The sequence below is a fragment of the Tamandua tetradactyla genome, chromosome 14, assembly GCF_023851605.1.
Source record: "Tamandua tetradactyla isolate mTamTet1 chromosome 14, mTamTet1.pri, whole genome shotgun sequence".
In the NCBI taxonomy this organism is placed as follows: Eukaryota; Metazoa; Chordata; class Mammalia; order Pilosa; family Myrmecophagidae; genus Tamandua; species Tamandua tetradactyla.
This window is the reverse complement of record NC_135340.1, coordinates 30,897,710-30,918,882: the sequence shown is the minus strand read 5'-3', so window position 1 is coordinate 30,918,882 and position 21,173 is coordinate 30,897,710. Positions and strand designations below refer to the sequence as shown.

Genomic DNA, 21,173 nt, shown 5'->3' with positions numbered 1-21,173 from the left:
AAAATCCTAAACAAAGTCAGCAGGAGAAATTCTTCTACTAAAATTATAACCAAAATTAATCTACTAATGAATGTAATTCATGACATTAACAGACTGAAAAGGAAAGCATTTTGAAAATAATAACAACCAGGGTCAGGCACTGTTCAAGAACTTCAAATACATTTTTTTTAAGTCATTTAATTTCAACAAATGATACATATGCACTTATTTAAATTTAATCCCATTCTGACTTTAGAAAAAGAACTCTTAGCTAGGAATAAAAGGAAGGTCATTATTCCATTTTTTTTTAATTTACTGGAAATCTATAGCAAGTATTATATTTGATTTTATGTTAGGACTTTTTCACGTGTTTCAGAAACCCAATTCAGAATAGCTTACACAGTAAATGTATTTCCACAAGTAACTTGGAAGCTCCAGGGAGTTAGTTCATCTAGATTGGCAGACATCCAAGGTATTCTAACTGGGGTATAAAAATATCTATTTTTTCATACAATTTTAATTAGGTGGTGATTATCCACCTTAAAAAAACATTATTCAGTTTGCAAGGGTATCACAATTTTGAAGCAGCAAAAATACCCTAGTGTATATAAACTAAGATTCAATCTACAAAATTGCAAAGCACATCCAGTTCATCTTAAATACTTCAGATGCACGTATGTCCTGACCTTTGTTTTTGTCTGATTTCCTTCAATAGATTGAAGATGGCTGACTGTGAATTCAGAGAAGCCAAGAGAGGACCCTCCTCCCATCCTATACCTGTCTTAACTTCTTTCTTTTTTCTTCTACCCATCCCATCATCCTTAGCCCTTGCTCAGAGTTTGCTTCTGGTGGAGATGAGGAGTTGCCTGAAGAATTTCTGGACCTCTCTCCAGGTGTGCTCCCAAACTGCCTAGTGGGCAGCCAGAGTCCCCTCCCCAGAACACCACCCAGTTAAGGCCTGGCTCCAAGATGTGTAGTGCAGCGGGGAGTAAGGCGGCTCTATGAAGTACCCCAGCCAAGATACACCTGCATCCTTCCGCTGCTTCTCCCATGGCTCAGCAGCTGATCCATGGCCTGCTTCCCATATGCGCTTCTATTGAGACATTAGTCATTCTCCCAAAGATGAAGAGGACCGGACCCTGGCCCTGCTGGACCTTCCTCCTGGGGGTCAGTGTGATGACCTCAGAAGCCCGTGGTCCCGGAGACGTACACATGCACTCACTCCTGGGTGGAAGTCCTGGTACCTGAGCAGAATGTCAAGGATGGAGTTGGGTCCATTAATGAAGATGGTGGCTTCCGCCTGCTTCAGGTAGCAGGCCATGGCCAACCCAATCTCTGCACCTTTGCACAAGGAGATGACCCTGATTCCTGTCCTTTAGATCTTGGCATGAGTCAGTAGCAAATTGGCAGCTTCCTCAAAATATTCCAGGTCCACCTTCAGTAGTTGATGGGGCAAGTTTTTGTAGCCAAAATATGCCAGTGTGAACACTGCAAAGCCGTGGGCAGCCAGGAGACTGGCCCAAAATTCAACCAGACCCCCAATGCCCCAGAACAAGTCAATGACTCCTGGGAAAGGGCCTTCCCCTGGAGGGAGAAAGAAGGCTCCCCACAATTGACCTTCTAGGATTTGCCTCTGTTGCAGCCCAGGTAATGAGAACCAGTGCTGCACAGTCTGGCTGACCACGGGCTGAATCATGGCTGAATTTTGGAAGCAAATTGAGTCATATAGGTCCAGAGTGACCCAAAAGGGGCTGTTCACCACATTCGTTTTTAGCAGTCTCAGGAAAGTCCTCTCAGGCTTCAAAGATCAGAAGAGGCCCACGGAGTAGATGCCCACATAGTCACTACCAAATACAGGGTCTTGTTCCAGGTCCACCTGGTCAGCCTCATTGGCCCTGTAGAGGCTTTGGACGGAACAGGTTCCCCTTCTCATCCTTCAGATATGCCATGAAGGTTACTGTGCTGGTTTGAAATGATGTATTTACCCTAGAAAAGCCATGTTTTAATCCTAATCCCACTTTGTAAAGGCTGCTGCTTCTTCTAATCCTTATTCAGCACTGTATGTTTGAAACTGTAATTAGATCATCTCCCTGGAGATGAGATTTAATCAAGAGTGGTTGTTAAGCTGGATTAGCTGGAGGTTTGTCTCCACCATTTGGGTGGGTCTTGATTAATTTGTGGACTCTTATAAAGGAGGAACCATTTTGGAGAATGAGAGCAATCCTGAGAGACCAGAGAATGACATAGCCATGAGAAGCAGAGAGTCCACAAGCTAGCGACCTTTGGAGATGAAGAAGGAAAATACCTCCCAGGGAGCTTCATGAAATAGGAAACCAGGAGAAGAAGCTAGCAGATGACACCGTGTTCACCATGTGCCCTTCCAGAAGAGAAAGGAACCCTGACTGTATTCATCATGTGCCTTTCCAGATGAGAGAGAAACTCTGACTATGTTCGCCGTGTGCCCTTCCACTTGAGAGAGAAACCCTGAACTTATAGGCCTTCATGAACCAAGGATGTCTTATATTGGACATTTCTATAGGCTTGTGTTAATTGGGACATTTTCTCGGCCTTGGAACTGCAAACTAGCAACTTATTAAACTCCCCCTTTCAAAAGCTATTCTGTTTCTGGTATATTGCATTCTGGCAGCTGGTGAACTAGAACAGTTACCATCTGGGAAGGCGGCAGGTCTGCCATAAGGATGTGCACCGGCTCATCTGCAAGGGCATTAGCAGGGATGATTGTCAGCTGGATCATTGACAGCTGGCCAAGGGACCACCTGGTACTTCCTGCACTTAGTCCTATCCAGATCAGCTTCATTCATTTCTCTAGTTGAAGTCTGATTCCTTTTTCAATTTTTTAAATAGTTCCTGTATGGGATAATGCTGACTTCAATAGCTTCAGAGCTCTAACTCTGAGTCTCATGTGTCATATGAATACCTGAAGTTTCAGAGAGCAACCAGTTCATAACAAATAGCTTAGTATCTCAGGATTTAGAAGTACCAGTTACAATTCCAAAATATATGTGACTGCTGTAAGAGCTTACAATCTAGGACCCTTTACAATAGGCCCCAACCTAAGAACCCATGCTCTCAGCTTCAATTCTCTGAGTTTGTATATTATAGTTGGTCCATATGAGTGAGGCATGATAATATTTGTCTTTTCTTTTCTGGTTTATTTCATTGACATACTGCCCTCAAAGTTCTTTCACTTAGCTGCATGCCTCACGACTTCATTCCTTCTGGCAGCCACTCAATAACCCATTGTATGTATATACCACAGTTCCCCTTTCCATTCTGAGTCATGTACCCTTTATGTCACCTCCAGCCATTGCAAATCCGAACATTGCCGCCACAAACACCTGAGTGCAAATGTCCATTCATGTCCCCACTGGTTCCTCCAGGTAAAAATCTTTTAAAATTGAACTGACATTGGAACCACTGCCCACAAAACACTGGTTGGCATGCGTGGCCTGAACAAAACACAGTCATTTAGTTGCTAAACAAAAAAGCACCAACATAGGATTTAAACATTCTCCCTGGGATTTAAACAAAACCAAGAATCTCTTGTGGTAATGTTCTAAAGTTACTCACATGCAAACAAAAACTTCAACTTGTACTGGAAAAGACAATCAACAGATGCCAATGCCAAGATGATAAAAATATTGGAATTATATGACAAACTCTTAAAACATTATAAAAATGCTCAAACAACCACAAGCACTCTTGAAATATACATGTTAAAACAGAAAATCTCAGCAAAGAAATAGAAAATATGTATATGAATCAAATGGACATTTTTAACTAAAAAATACAACTAAAATTTAAAACTCATGCTTGAATGGACTCAATAGCAAAATTGTGATGGCAGATGAAAAGGTCAGTGAACTTGAAGGTAGTCTCAGAAAGAGATGAGAAAGAGTGTAGTGTTAAAAAAAAATTTAAAGAAATAAGACTTAAAACTTGTCATATTTGGCCAAAGACATAATCCCACAGATTCAAAAAGGTGAGAGAATCTTCAAATAGGAAAAAAAAAAAAAAAAAAGCAATTATTGAAACACCCAGGCACATCATAATTAAACTGATGAAAACTAAAGACAAAAAAAAAGTTTTGAAAGCAGCCAGAGAAAAACAACTTATTACCTACAGAGGACAATAACTTAAATGACAGTAGATTTCTCATCAGAAACTGTGGGGCCGGAAGAAGTGATACTGCATTTTGTAAGTATAGAAAAGAAAAAACAACTGTCTGTCCAGAACTCTATATTCAGTGACAGTATCCTTGAGGAATAAAGATGAAATAAAGATATTCTCAGATGAAGGAAAATTGAGAGAATTCATAGCCATTAGACTTGCTATAAGAGAACTGATGACGTTATTCAGAGAGAAGGGAAATTATACAAGAAGGAAACTTGGAATATCAGGAATGAAATAAGGGTAACAGAAATTATAAATACTGAGTAACCATAATAGAAAAGACTAGTTTTCTTTCTAGCTCTTTAAAGTAAGTTTGATGGTTGAAAGCATAAATTTAACATTGTCTGATGCAGTTCCCAATGTATGTACATGCAATACGTAGGACAACTATAGCATAAAGCAGGAAGGGTAAAAGATCCTATAAAATAGTAAGGTTTCCACATTCAAATTAGAGTGGTAAAAGATGATTCTAAGTAGACAGTGAAAAAGTTAAGTATATATCTTATAGTCCCTAGACCAACCACTAAAAAAAAAAAAAAAAAAAAAAAAATAGAGCTATAATGAAAATCACCATTGAAAAAATATAATGAAATATTTAAAAATATTCAAATAACCCAAAAGAAGGTAGGAAAAAGAAAACACATAAACAAACAAAAAACAGGGAAAAACCAGAAAACAAATATTAAAATGGCATACCTAAATCCAAAAATATCAATAATAACTTTAAAAAGACTGAAACACTCTTATATGCACTAACATAAAAAAATCCCTGACATATTGTTGTGTAAAAAAACAAGTTACAGAACAAAATACATTTAAGTTTTTAACATGCTTCTATGTGTTCATGTGTTTCAAACACAATGCTTCATTTGTGTTTCAAACACAATGTAAATGCATTAGAAAAGGTCTGAAAGTACATTAAAATTAAGAACAGTTATTGAAAGGTCACTAGGACTGGAAAGGAAAGCAGTGTCAAGAGGAACTTTTTTCTGAATAATTTTAATTTTTATGACCAGAATGTATTTATGTATTACTTTGTCATTAAAAATAAATGAAATTGAATTAACTTTAAAAGAACATCTTGTTCCACAGTGTGCTGGTGATACCATCTGGGAATTAGACATTTTTAGGTTCCCTGACTCAGGAGTGTATCCAACTGTTTTCAGCAGAATTTCTCAAATGAAGTTATTAGTATTTCAATCTATTTCCTATCAGTACCATTTATCTTCTATTCTCATTTTTCTTCTTCCCAAAATTAAATCCCCAGTTCTGATGCCCTGAAATCTCAAGGGTTATAAATCTGATCCCCATTTTCTTCACCCCTGCTTACTGAAATGTAGAACTTACATTTTCAAAACTTTTAAATACTTCCAGGTATGGCTTGTATATTAAATAAACTAGGCAGTTTCTCCACTGCTATTTTCAAAGCTGCATTTGAGAAGCATTTTTCTGATTGTAGGTCTCAGTCATTAGCATGTCATGAAATTAATGTAGTGGGCCTCAATCTGCATTTATTTTTAAGAAATTAAATAGAAGTGAAAATATGAAAATGCATTGAAACTATAGTAACAGTGAAAGTTGCTTTGTTAAATTTTTGTTTCATTTGTGTCTATGTGTGTGTGAGTGTACAAGATTGCAATGAAAATGTGATTCTTTCTGCAATTGAAGTAAAAGAAAAAGAGGAGGAAAAAAGGAGGAGGAGGAGGAGAAAGACTGAAAAACACTGCTTTAGTGAAACATTTAAAAGAAAGTTTATGTAATTTAATTTTTTTCTTTCTGATACATAATGCTTATTTAATGACAAGCCAACAGATTCTTAGCTACATAGACCTGGAAATGTTAAGAAACCGTCATTTTTATGAACAATGAAATTGTCATTCATTCAACCAATATTTATTTAGTACCCATTATGTGCTAGGCACAATGAACAAAAACAAGATGTTTGAATAGGGATTTAAGCTGGTTTTATAGTATAATTAACAGAGGAAATTTTCCAGAAAGAAGAAACATTCAAGGATGAATACATGAAGACTCACTGTCTCTATCCAGAGCAGGGTGGATGGCTCAGAGGGGTTGCAAGAGCAGATTAGGCTGTCATGATGGTACCACAGTTACATCTCAGCACTGGCTCTCCTGGGTGGGGTTGTGAGTCTTCTGGGTGCAGAAAATATTCTCTTCACCTGGACAAGCTTAGCTCTTGCTTGTACAACTGGTTCAATGTGTGCTAAGAGGTGGGAAACAATGATGATTGTGAATGTCATAAGGAAAGTTGATTTTTAAAAAGGAAGGAAGGAGGGATACCCACATGGGAGGTGACATTGCTAGGGGTCTAGACAGAACTACTCCTGAAAGACTGCATGTGCCATACCACTGCCATTTATAGCTAAGTTAGAAGGTATAGAAAAGGGATAGTCTTAAAATGAGCTTAAGTTGTAGATACTTGGGCAGTCATGGTCTAGTCAGGAAAAAACTACTTGGACTGGGAGGCAAGAAGCCTGGATCCAAGGTTCTACCTCTTCCCCTAAATTATAAGGACTGTGGGCAAAGCACATCACCTCATAAGCCTCAGGATCTTTGTCACACATAATGGGGAGGGTAGTGAGTTTATTTGCAAAGTTGGCTTAAAGAGAGGGGCCGCATCTGAGCAACAAAAGAGGCTCTCTGGAGGAGACTCTTAGGCATAATTACATGCAAACCTAGTTTTGCCATTGCAGAAATAAATTTCTTAAAAGCAAGCCTCAAGATCAAAAGTTTGACTTATTAAATTGGGAGTCCTTAATGCCTGAGAAAAATATCAGGAATTCTCCAGGTGGGGAAGTTGAGTAGTTCCATATTTTTCCTCAGTCCCCCAAGGGGACTTTACAAATACTTTCTTTCCCTGCTCAAAATGTTCTGGAATGTGTCCAGGTATTGTATTAAGCTATACAGAATAAAAAGATCTCATTCCTTGTTTTAGGTTCCATGTAATTAGGTTGTTAAAATAAACTGAACAAACAGGTTAAATTAGATAGTGTGCTGCAGAAAATTTAAACTTTGAACCACATGAACATCTTTTCCTTTGGTCTCATACAGAAGATGAAGTTTTAAAATACAGACAATATCATCCCTTACCCCATTCTGATTTATGTTAGTCTTAAGCATGTCCACTTTGTTCATATTGCTAATTGGAGTTTGATCTGTTTTTTTAGCTTCTTTAACAGTTTCTGTATGGAGTAATGCTGACTTTTATAGCTGCAAAACTTTAACTCTGAGTATCAAATGTTACACAGATACCCAATATTTCAGGTAACTACCAGGTTATACACAAAGAGCATAGCATCTCAGAATTTAGAAATAATAGTTAAAACCCAGGAATAAATGTGACTGCTATGAGAGCTTACAATCTGGGAACCTTTACAATGAACCTTATTTCAGCATTCTGTATTCCTTAATCATCAATTGCCCAATTTCTGCCCACTTTCTACCCCTAATATCCTGTGCATGTGAATTAAATTCTCAGAGTTTGCTCCTTGTAATTAGTTTATATTAGTGAGACCATACATTATTTGTTCTTTTGTTTCTGGCTTATTTCACTAAACATAATGTTCCCCAGGTTCATTCACCTCGTTGTATGTCACACAACTTCATTCCTTCCTGCAGTGCTCAGTATTCCGTCAGTATTCATGAACAGTGCCCTTCTGTTCATCAGTTGATGTACCCTTAGGCCACCTCCATTCATTGCAAATAATAGATAATGCTGTTATAAACACCAGTGTGCAAATGTCCATTCACGTTCCTGCTTTCAGTTCTTCCAAGTCTTTGTCTAATAATGGGGTTGCAGGGTCATGTGGCAACCCTATACTTAGTAAGGCTCAAAGACCTTTTCTCTACAGACTCTCTTTTTTTTTAAATTTATTTATTAATTTAAAAAATAAAAAATAAAGAAATGAAATAAAAATTAACATAGATAATCAGTAATTCACAATATCATCACTTAGTTGCATATTCATCATTTCTTAGAACATTTGCATCCATTCAGAAAAAGAAATAAAAAGACAATAGAAAAAGAAATAAAATGAAAACAGAAAAAAAAAATTATACCTACCGTACCCCTTACCCCTCGCTCTACAGACTCTCTTGAATTGTCATAAAAACAGATCTGTCTTATCATAGGTCAGACACCAAGAGAGCTCCAGGGCTTTGGAACAATCAAGGTCAGAGTAAGGATAGAGACCCAGACAGGCAATTGACAGATACTGATCACCATTTCATAATATTTAAATTACTATGCTCTTTTATTATTTAATCCTCACCATCCACTCATTCTCCCAAATTAGAAATTAGAAATATCATTCATTCATTTCCCAGAAGAAACACTAAGAACTTACAATGTCCTTGTTATTAAGGACAAACCTACTATAATACACTCCCAGTCCACATAGATCTTACAGTCCAGTGGGGAAGCATATATTAAGCAAATAATTACAAAAATAAGATATTTAAATTTTCAATTATGATAAATTCAGGGAAGAAGTTCAGGGAGACCTAGTTTTGTCAAGAGACCCAGGGGAGGCTTCCTTGGGGGAAATTAAAAATAAGCTGAGACTTATTGAGAAAAACCTTAGAATGAGCTGAGACTCACCATCAAGGGATTGAGAAAACCTTCTCAACCAAAAGGCGAAGAGTGAAATGAGACAAAGTGTCAATGGCTGAGAGATTCCAGAGTTGAGAGGTTATCCTAGAGGTTATTCTTACGCATTAAGTAGATATCACCTTGTTAGTCAAGATGTAATGGAGAGGCTGGAGGGAACTGCCTAAAAATGTAGAGCTGTGTTCCAGTAGCCATGTTTATTGTAGATGATTGTATAATGATATAGCTTTCACAATGTGACTGTGTGATTGTGAAAACCTTGTGTCTGATGCTTCTTTTATCTACCTTGTCAACAGATGAGTAGAACATATGGAATAAAAATAAATAATAGGGGAAACAAAGGTTAAAATAAATTTAGTTTGAAATGCTAGTGATCAATGAAAGCAAGGGGTAAGGGGTATGGTATGTATAATCTTTTTTTTTCTCTGTTTTCATTTTATTTCTTTTTCTGTTGTCTTTTTATTTCTTTTTCTGAATTGATGCAAATGTTCTAAGAAATGATGAATATGCAACTAAGCGATGATATTGTGAATTACTGATTATATATGTAGAATGGAATGATCACATGTCAATGTTTTAGTTCATTTGTTGTTAAATTTTTTTTAATTAATAAATAAATAAATTTTAAAAAATAAAAATAAGCTGAGGCTTGAAGGATGAGTATGGGATAGACAGGGAAGAAGTATAGGAAGAGATTTTAGGAAGAGCGAAAATCATCTGCTCATGTCTTAGGGAGAGGCTTTTTACTTGAGAACTAGAAAGAAGGCCAGTGCTGCTGAAAGATAGTGTATTGGAGGGAAAGGCAGGGGATATGGTGTGCTGGTTTGAAACTGTTATGTACCCCAGAAAAGCAATGTTCTTTATCCTAATCCAATCTTGCAGGGACAGACCTAGGAAAGCTGTCAAAACCAAAAGCCCAGGACCAGCAGGTGCCAGCCACGTACCTTCCCAGCTGGCAGCCATGTTCCAGATGCCATCAGTTTTTCTTGAGTCCAGGAATTATCTCTGGATGCCTTAGTCTGGACATTTTATGGCCTTTCAACTGTAAACATAACTTATTAAATGCCCTTTATAAAAGCCAGCCCATTTGTGGTATATTGCATTTCTGGCAGCAGTAGCAAACTAAAACATATAGTAAGGGTTGAAGCTGGTGAGGTAGTTACTCTGATAACCAAATAGTATTCAAACCCCACAGAACCAACCAGAGACACCTCCCCTGGATATCTGCTGCCACTGCTTTTATTCAAAGTCTCAAAGTTTTTTTTGGTAGTACAACTAAAACCATTTCTTAACTGGGTCCTCTTGCCTTCCAGTCTCTTCCCACACTATTCTGTCTTCTATGTGGCTACTAACGTACTACACAAATATGACCACCCATTCTAGAGACAGATGGCCTGGGTCTGAATCCTGATTTTGCCACTTGATAGCTATTAACTTAGGAAAATCACTTGTCATTCTTAAGTCCCATGGTTAAATCTGGCAAATAATAGTCCTTGCTGTATCGAGTTGTGAAGGTTTAAAGTGGCAGTACACAGAGAAAGTTCAGGCAAACTCAGGTATTCAAGATATGTACCTTTATTTTCCTGTAACCAAATTTAAGTTTTACTTTAAGTCAACTACCATTCTGCTAGCTGCCAGAAAGTTAATCTTAATCAATTCAATGTTTTCATGTCAGAGGATTTCCAAGTGTCACAGGATTGCTCAGGGAGGAGCCATCAGAATCAGACTCTGTGAAAATAACATGGAGGAAGAGCAGGAAGCATCAGCAAATGAGGGGTGAAGTGGGATACGGAAGAGAGGGAAGCCAATACAGGGGAATTTAATGAGCAAGTGATAGCTTTGGGTCACTGGTTAGCTTGCCAGGTAAAATACTGAAAGCCCAATTCCATTTGAACTTCAGATAAACAATAAATAACTTTTTAGCATGTATATGTCACAAATTGAAAGGGACATAGATTAAAAAATTATTCATCATTTATCTAAAATTCCAAATTTAACTAGGCATCCTGTGTTTTTATTTGCTAAATCTTGCAAATCTAGCTACTGGGGCTCAGCACCTTTTGATCTTTTCCTGGAATAAGCCTCAGAAAGGGAACATATCACAGAGGTGTCCCAAATGATAGGTGAAGACACTGGGCCATTTATCCATCCTGCCCATCCGTCATTTTTGGCCTCTTCTGCTCACTCATTGAACGTCCTTTGGCCAGCCAAAAGCCCTCAGACATGTAGTAGGTGCTTGCCTTAAAGATATGTGGGAAATGTGGGTGCTCAGGGAAAATGGACAGGGAACTAGCAGTGTCTGGTACAATGGTCCTGGTCTTAGTTTCCTAGCTGCTATGACATATATCACATAATAGTTGACTTAAAATGGGAATATATTGTCTCATGGTTTTGGAGGCTAAAGGTTTGCTTCCTCCCAAGATTTGTAGCATTCTGACTGGCTAGCAATCCTTGGTTCCTTGGCCTTCCCATCACATGATAGTGTTCTTCTCCTTTCTCTTCTGGGTTCCACTGACTTGTGGCTTCCAGCTCTTCCCCAAGGCTTTCTCTTTACAAGGCCTCCAGTCATAGGATTAAGACCCATCTTGATTCAGTTAGCCACACTTTACCTAAAAACAACATTTTCAAATAGTCCTATTTACAATGGGTGCACACCCAAAGGAATGCAATTAAGATTAAGAGCATGTATTTTCTAGAGTACATAACTCAATCTACCATAATATGTATCACATGACAAAGCTGGTGTGCACTGAGACATCTACAGCCCCATGTTGTCCATAGTTTTCTATGGCAATAAGGGCCAACCTCCCTAAGGGCTTATTAAAGCAGATTGCTAAAAACAAAAGCTCCTCATGTGACACTGTGTAATGAAGAATTAACCTTACCAAAGAGGTCTGCCTTTGCCCTTATCCACAAAGAGGTGATCTCAGGGCTCCTGAAGTGTCCTGCCTGATAAGAATGTCTTTGTTTGCCTGGAACTTTGGCCACTGGACAGTTTAACAGTGTGATTTATGATGGGGGCTTGTAACATACCAACTCAGTTCCAACATTCAGAGGAACTGGAGATAAAGGTATCAGTCCAAATCTCCAGGGAGGGCTGGAGACTAAAGATCAGCTATGTAGGCGGTATATGAGCAAGCCCCAATAAAAACTCTGAACACCGAAGGTTTGGTTGAACTTTGCTGGTTAGCAATACTCTGTGTGTATTATCACGCATTGTGTCTGTGAGGAGGTAATGTCATCCAGGACTTCGTGGAATGAGGGCAACTTGAAACTGCGTTTGGATGCTCCCAGACTCTGCCCCATGCATCTCTTGTTTTGGCTGGCTCTAATTTACATTGTTTCAGTGTAGTAAAACTGAAATCATAATTAAAACTGTTTTCTGAGTTTTTTGAGTCATTCTAGTGAATTATTGAGCCTGAGAGTGGTCATGGGAACCCCCCAATTTGTTGCCAGCTGGTCTGAAGTGAGGGTGGTACCAGATATCCCCAAACTTGTGACTGATATCTGAAAGTGAGGGCAGTCTTGTGGGAACTGTTCCCTCTGACTTTGTGGTTTGGCAAAATTCTTTCCAGACTCATACACTCACATTCATTTTCCTGAGGAAACAGCTCCAAATGGCCCAAAGACTAAGGGTAGACATCTGTCCCTTTTATTCAGTGTCATTCACTGCAACGATCTTAGACTACAACCAGACCATACATTAGCCCACTAGTTCATCTTAAGTGAAGTGCCTCAAACATGCTGATTGCAAGCAAATGGAAGAGGGCTATGAGAGAAGAAAAAGTAAGGACTAATCTTATTTGTCCTGCTCCATAAGAGTGACCGTTACTATAAACAAAGGTCTCTAGTTAAAGAGCTAAAAAAATTTTCCAGAATCTGCCTGGTCTACTGTACTAGTAAATATGCCAAGAATAAGAATTCCCCTCCTCCCTACCACCACTATGACCACCATAACAAAAGCGGTGAATGAGGCTGCAGTAGTGTTGTATCAGCAAGGGCTCTATCAATAAAAAAGGAGTACTTCAGCATTCCAAAGAGAAAAGGTTGTAAAGCAAAGAATTAGACACTTGCACAATGATTGAAAGGACTGAGGAAGAGACCTAGAAACTGCTGCTGGTCTCATGGAGCTGCTGGCAATAGTCACAGCTGTATACAGTACCAACACAGGTGATTCTCAGGAGTTTTCCCAGAAGTTACAACAAATCGTATTCATCACATCCCCAAGCATCTGTTCACAACTGCCAATAGAAGCTCCAGCTTCTCCTTCTCTTCTGCTTTTCACATCTCCCGTGAGTGCCTTTAAGTGGCAGACTCTAACCCAGAATAACACAGGAAAATGATTCTGGGAAAGGGAGTTCCAGCTTCTTTTTTTCCCTGTAATGCAGAGGGCAATGGAAAAGGGGGTGGAGATTATACCGAGTTGAAAAAGACAGTCCAGTACAAATGAATTAAACACCCTTATCAAGGGTGGAAGAAACACAGATGACATTAAAGTCCTATCACTTCTTATGTGTTGGTAAAGAATCTTACAGACACTATTAGCAGGATTCTTAGGACAGATGAAGCCCAGGAAGATATGATAGCATAATAATCAGCCAGCTTCTTACCTCCCTCTCAAATATCAATCTGCCTAAAAGTCTCAGATTTGGATCTGACACACACATAACTCCCAAATAGCATGGGCCTTCTTTCTTCTCTGGCCTGGTAGTGCCTCAAGAATAACTAAACTTCAAAACCCAGGCCCAAGAAAGCAAAGTCCAGACGGAGGAACAAGTTTCCTCTCTCCCTTGTCTCCCTGGAGCATCACTTTGCAGGGCCCAGAGCTCCCTGATGGTTGTCATGAATATCCACAGCCTGCTGCATCCAGTAGTGACAAAAGAGGGGTATTGCTTGGCAACCATTTCATTATTTAAAAGAATGACCATTAATTCACCATACAAGAGATAAACATGCAGTAGCAGAGGTTTATTTTGTTATGCTCCCAAACCGCTGACTGCGGAGATTGGAGAGATGCTGATGCAACAAATGCGAGAGGTGATTTTGAGGAGGAAGGTGAATTCACTTGGAAATGCCAGGTTCAGGCTGTCTGTAGGAGAGCCAGTTAGAGGGAGCCAAAGACCTTGGAGCCAGAAAGGAGTCTGTGTATTCTTCTTTTTGAAAATATACAACAAAATTTCCACCTTGCAGCTACCTATCCCTTCCCAGATTTACTCTTGTTCCTTCAGGTATTCCATACCCTGAGAGCAGTGCTTCTAGAGCCATTTGTTCAAGATCCCTTGCAGGTCTATCACCTTCTCCACCCCCCTTTTCCTGCATCCTCCCCACTCCACTTCCCTCACCCTCGCCTCATTCCTGAAACCTGCCCTGCCATATCGCTAGTGCCTGTTTGTGAATGTATTATGAATGGTCTTGGCCTAGGGAACTGTGTATAATAACTTGACTACCACAGGTCAGACACTTGATAAATATTTGTTGAATGGAACTGATAGGGGAAGGCTGAAATTCCTTAAATTATTGCAAGTTCAGTTGCTTCCAAATCAAATTTGAGGAAAAGCTGAGTCAAGGGTAGGCTGAGTCAAGGGTAGGCTGAGTCAAAGACAAGAAAAAACAAGTTAAGCCTGATGTCCTGGCCCTGTGCCCTCAAAGTTCTCTTTTGAGCTACCAATCTGCTGTGATGCACAGAGAAGAGTTCAGGTAACAAAAGGACACTTGTCAACTGTAGAGGCATGGAGTTTGGACTTAGGAGGAAGTATCTAACTCCTTCCCTCCCCCTGCATCACTCATTAGCTTGGTTGTGCTTTTCCTATGACTGAGACGATATGTGGATAACTATCTTGGCCCCAAACTTTCCTTTTAATTTGGTTAGAAGGTTATAACTTTGGTGCTGGCCTGGGTTTTCTCTCCTTAATATAAACAAGAGAGAAGATCCTTGCTGTCTCTTGTCTCTGCTGAAAGAGAGCAACCCTCTGAGACCTGAACTAGATATGAGTCTGGCTGAACTTAATTCCTGATATGTGGCTGGCTCCAGGGGTTGCTGTCTCTTCTGGGGGTCTGAAATTGGCAGGACAGAAGTGTAGCACTGGGACTTTATCATTACATTGAGAATCCAATCCCAATCTAACACCAGCTATAGGACCATATCTTAACAGTTTCCTTAGAAATCAGAACCCAAGGCAAAGCTTCCATGCTAATACATTATTGAAGGGTGCAAACCCAAACTAGGGAGGTTCAAGAGAATCACTAGGCCTCAGAACAGTCTATCTGGGACTAAAAGGACAAGGCCTTTATCTGCCAGAAGCTTCCCATTTTCTTTCTCTCACTTGTCCAAGTTCAACCTTTGGGGTGTGAAATCCCCTATACTTCATGAATTTGTTACCAGATGCTAGAGAAGGCAGAATCTCCTCAGTCCAATAAAACCAGGTTGCTTTTCTAGAATCCTTATTTTCATAAAATATGGGGAAAGAGAGCATCACTCTTATCTCTCTTTGTCCCTTATCTTATTGTTTAAAACTGAGCGTAGCCCAGAGGAGATAGTTTGTTCTCACTTTGAGGTTGGGGTCTTGGTGACATAAGAGTCTCTGCCAGTGACTGCTGTGTCTAAAGTCTCAGGCATTTCTTCAAGTACTTGAAATCCAGTAATAGGAAACAGGAAGAAAATGGTAAAGAATCTATTACATTTGAATATATTTTGATGTTTTAAAATAATAGGCAACAAAAGCATAGAGAAAAAAGCCACAAATGTCAGGGTAATAGACACTGCACTCAGCTCATCTTTTACTCTTTCCATTGCTGCAGCAATAAGCTTCATGCAGATGAAAATGACAACACCTTTCCTCAGCTGCACCACATTTCTCTTACTCTCTTCCCAGACTCTCTCTAATGTTGTGGCAAGGGACATATTCACACATAAGCATTCCAAAACTACAAGAGAGATAATAAGCCCTGGGACAACACTTGGTCAATGAGGGGATGAAAGCTAGTAGAGAAATATTCCTCCACCCAACCTTTGGGTGGAGGTTTCAAGACACACTCTATATTATTCTCAGCAGATCCCATTGGGCTCAAGCCCCAGTCTTCCACCATGACGACCAACTGGATAATGCACCTTTGCACTGGCTTTCCTTTCTTCTCTGTGTTTCACTTTCCCCATTTCCTCTCTCCTTCTCCCTTGGATTATTCCCAAAGAAATTGCCTTCAGTAGACTCTGCTTTTTGTTTATTGAGGGGTTTGAAGGCAGGGACCAGAGGCTAGGATAGTTGATACCAGAAAGCGATCCTAAGGATAGGATTTTAGAATTGGATCACTCCCACTCAAATGGAAATAAGGACTCCACTGATGATGGGAAATGGAATGGTCATAACCCCTAGTGGGTAATAGCATCCCAAGATCCCTAAAATGGGGTGAGGTGCAGGTAAAGATTAAGTGTGGGTCATGAGATAGTTAGAACCCTTGAGAAATATAAGGACAGTGATAATTATAAGGATCGAAAGTTTACTGGCTTTTCTTAACTGTTTTAGAAGCCTTGGAGAAAGAAAACGACAAGCCTCAATTAGCCAAATATCAACTCAAGTCATTCTGTGAAAGTTGGAAGTCCTTCATTACACAATTTAAAGAGATCTCATCTCCTTTGGCCAGAATGTGCTAAAAATCAGCCCCTAGACTTTATTATACGAGTGACAGGCTGCAATGAAGGTTGAATACATGACCTCAAAAGGTCTCCTAACTCAGTCAGGACTCTGATAAAAGGGAGAACTCTGTGAACTGGAAGGGGACTATTTAGGTAGATGAGCTGATATTCTTAGACTGTTAGATTCCTCTGAATCCTCTGAGCTAGCAGGAGTCAGCACTTGTTAAAGGGGAACAGCCTCCTACTCTTAGAGACTGCAAAGACTCCACTTAAGGCACGCATTTTTGATCCTTTTTCTCCACAAGATCCACATGTGCCTTCACACACTGCCTCCTGTCTCATAACTTGGATCAGGTTACAACATAGCACAAATCAGAAAATGCAGTCCTGCTCCTGGAGAAACTAGTATATGCATCAAACGAATTTCTGAATTTGGCAAATTTGAACCATCAGAAACATGGAGACTGTGCATGAGTGGATGTGGAGGGTATTGGATCAAGGAGGGAGGATATAATGTTGGGTAGGGGCACCTTATTGATATGGGAGTACTCTTTCATAATTCAGATTTAACATGCTGGCAAGGTCACCTGGAGTGGGGATGAAGGGATTGCTCCTTGAATCTTGGACATGACAATGGCCTACAACGAATGAGGTGGGGATGATGGGACTGACTTGACAAACTATTGAGAAAGGATTTAGAATCCCTGGTAGGTGGAGGTTTTAGAGTATATTTACTACATGAAGTCAGAGAACCAACCATTTGTTTCCCAAGCCAAAGTGGTAACAAGGGGGCTTAACCATAAAGTTCCGTGAAGCAAGAAAGATGAACCTCTGTTCCTAGAGGCAAGATGAACATCAAAGTAGGGTGTGATGGTCAAGTTCAGGTGTCAACTTGGCCAGGTGATGGTGCCCAGTTGTTTCTCCTGGAGTTCACTGAAGACCTTCATTGGAGTTGTCTGCCTTGTAGCCTGCCCTACAGATTTGGATTCTTGCACTCCCATGGTTGCATGAGATACTTTAAAAAATCCCATATTTGGGACCATCTTTGTCAGGATTGGGTTTCTTCTCCAGAGGCAGTTTTGGGAGCTCAACTATTCGGAGTCTGTATCTGGCAAGGTTTTGCTCCGCTAAGGATAGGTGGGTGGTGGTAAAAGCCAAGAAAGACTCATTTCCCATGTCCCAGTCGAGCAGCCCCGGGACCTGGCCATGGAGGCTGGCCCAGAAATCGGGACGCTGGAGTTTCAGGTCCACTTTTGGGAAGAGGCGAGAGAGTGTGCAAGCTAGGAGAGGTTGGTGAGGATTAGGCTTCCAAGGCGCTTCCTTCAGCCACCAGCATTCATCAGGCATTATGTAGAGGGCCCAAAGTCCACAGTCCATCAACATTCTCAATTTTAGATAATTTCATTGTTTCCAAGAGACAGAAAACAATAAACACACTCTCATCAAATAGGAGATCTAAACCTCTTCTTAACTCTTGTCCCTCACCCCATTATTTACCTCTGCTATTGCTGTAGTAGTGCTGATGGTTTTATTTTGAACATAGCTCACAGCATGAAATAACAGCTTCCCCCCTGTACCCTTATACAAGAATCATATCTTTGAAGTAATTCATACAAGAACTCATTCATATTTCTAGTGGGAGTCATTCACTCTTATCTACTCCCTTACATTGAAGTTCAACCATATTAGCTAATAAAAAAAAATCCCATATTTACAGATATCTCCTGCTAGTTTTCTTTGTCTAGAAGACCCGGTCTAACACATACGGTGTTATGTTATTTGTATAGTGGAGTAGGGATCTGATGAACAAAGGTAAATGTCAGCCACCCAGTGCAAAATTGCAATCCATCAGTTTCCAGATACAAAACCTATTTATTAAAGGGATGGCAATCTCATTATGGAAGGAGATGCAGTAGCACTGCAAGTACACACTAAATAGTCCATAAATATTTCCCCAGTGGGAAATACTAGAAAAATGGTGTACTGTAGAAAAGGGAAAAACCTGTAACTTTTTTATCAGAGAAGCTGTAGGTTTACAGAAAAATTAAGCATAACATACAGAGTTCTCATATATCCATCATTATTGCTTTATACACATTGCATTAAGTATAGTGCATTTGTTAACATTGATGAAATAACATTTTTATAATTGTGCTATTAACTATAACACAAGGTTTAGATTAGGGTTCACTTTTTGTGTTGTACAGTCCTACTTTTTTAAAAATGTTTTTATTCCACTAATATATATATATAACCAAAAATTCCCCCTTAACCATGATAAAATATATAATTGAGTGCCATTAATTGCATTCACAACGTTGGGCTACCATTACCATCATCCATTATCAAAACATTTCCATCACCACAAACAGAAATGCTGTACAGTTTAAGATTAATTCTCCATTCCTTACTCACACTGCAGTTCCTGGTAAACTATATTCTAGATTCTGACTCTAAGAGTTTTCTTATTCTAATTATTTCAAATCAGTGAGATCATGCAACATTTGCCCTTTTGTGTTTGGCTTATTGTCCTCAACATGATGTCTTCAAAATTCATTCATGTCGTTACATGCATCAAAACATTCATTTTTATGGCTGAATAATATTCCATTGTATGTATATACCTTACTTTGTTTATCCATTATTAGTTATAGACACCTGGGTTGCTTTCATCCTTTGGCAATTGTGAATAATGCTGTTATGAACATTAGTATGAAAATACCTTCTTAAGTCCCAGCTTTAAATTTTGGGGGTATATACCAAGAAATGGGATTGCCAGGTCATATGACAATTCTATACTTAACTATCTGAGGAGATGTCAAACTGTCTTCCACAATGACTGCACCATTTTACATTCCTATGAGCAATGAATGAGGGTTCCTATTTCTCTGCATCCTCTGCAATACTGTGATTTCCTTTCTTTATATATTAGTAGCCTTTCTAGTGGGTGTGAAATGGCATTCTCAATATCATATTGATTTGCACTTCCCTAGTGGCTAATGATGTTGAGCTTTACATGTGCTTTTTGGCCATTTTATAGGTTCTTTGGACAAATATCCATTCAAATATTTTGCCCATTTTAAAAATTGGGTTGTCTTTTTGTTTTCAGTTGTAAGATTTCTTAATATATTCTTGATATTAAACACTTGTCAGATATATACTTTCCAATTGTGTAGGTTGTTGTTTTACTTTCATGATAAAGTCCTTTGATATACAAAAGTTTTTTACTTTGATGAGGTCCCATCTACCTATTTTTTTTTGTTTTTGTTCCTTGTGTTAAGAAACCATTGCTTAACATAAGGTCCTGAAGATACTTTCTTATGTTTTCTTCTAGGTATTTTATAGTTCTTATTCTTACAGTTGTGTCTTTGATTCATTTTGAGTTTATTTTGTATATGGTATGAGAAGGGGATGTGGGTGAAGATCTACCTTCATTAGTTTGCAAATGGGCATCCAATTTTCCCAGCACCATTTGTTGAAGAGAATATTCTTTTCAGTGGAAAAGACTTCTCAGAAATCAGTTGGCAAGTTCTCTGAGCTTCTTCCAGGCAAACACTTCTCTCTGGCTCTGGTTATTGGAATTAACAGCATGGCCCCCAAATGCCAGTCTATGCTCCAGCCTCAAATGAAGAAAGTAAAGCTGCTTCCTGTTTCAGGCCAGAGGAAACATCGGCTTCTCTGAACTTGCCGAAAGGAGAAAAAGAACAGCAGGAAGCAATTGAACATATTGAAGAAGTACAAAATGAAATAGACAGACTTAATGAACAAGCCAGTGAGCAGATTTTGAAAATAGAACAGAAATACAATATACTCCACAACCATTCTTTCAGAAGAGGTCAGAATTGATTGCCAAAATCCCCAATTTTGGGGTAACAACATTTGTCAACCATCCACAAGTGTCTGCATTGCTTGGGGAGGAAGATAAAGAGGCACCGCATTATTTGACAAGAGTTGAAGTGACAAAGTTCGAAGATATTAAATCAGGTTACAGAATAGAATTTTATTTTGATGAAAGTCTTTACTTCAAAAATAAAGTTCCCTCCAAAGAATTTCATCTGAATGAGAGTGGTGATCCATCCTAAAAGTCGACTGAAATCAAATGCAAATCTGGAAAGGATTTGATGAAACATTCAAGTCAAACACAGAATTAAGCCAGCAGGAAGAGGCAGCATGAAGAACCAGAGAGCTTCTTTGCCTGGTTTGCCGACCATTCTGATGCACGTGCAGATGAGCTAGGAGAGGTCATCAAAGGTGATATTTAGTTCCTGATATGGATGATGACAAAGGGGAAGAAGAATAAGAAGGTGATGATGATGTTGAAGAAGGAGTGGAAGATACTGATGAAGGAGGGGATGAGGATGAAGGAGAAGAAAATGAAGATGATGATGAGGGAGAGGAAGGAGAGGTAAAAGAAAAATTGGATAATCTTAAATGGTAGAATCTTTATACCCATTCAGAACTGAACTAATTCTTAAAGAATTCACCATGTCACTTTATTGTGTAATGGAACTGATTGTGTGGGTAATATAACTCATTTTCTGTCTTAAAAATCAATAAAATTTTGATGACTTCGTTATTTCTATTAAAAATATATATATGCTGGCCATAAATGTGAGAGTTGATTTCTGAACTCTGAAATGGATTCCAAAGGTGTATATGTTTGTCCTTATGCCGGCACCATGCTGTTTCGAATACTGTGGCTTTGACACAGTATAACAGAAGTGACAGTAGGCATCCTTG

The 21,173-nt window shown here is 39.1% G+C and overlaps 2 pseudogenes; one reads left to right on the top strand and one right to left on the bottom strand.

Annotated features, from left to right (window-relative positions):
* Positions 1 to 811: 811 nt before the first annotated feature.
* LOC143654875 (acyl-coenzyme A amino acid N-acyltransferase 2-like) lies at positions 812 to 2,734 on the bottom strand (annotated as a pseudogene).
* Positions 2,735 to 20,022: 17,288 nt separating this feature from the next.
* On the top strand, positions 20,023 to 20,871 carry LOC143655273 (protein SET-like; annotated as a pseudogene).
* The last annotated feature ends 302 nt before the right edge of the window (positions 20,872 to 21,173 follow it).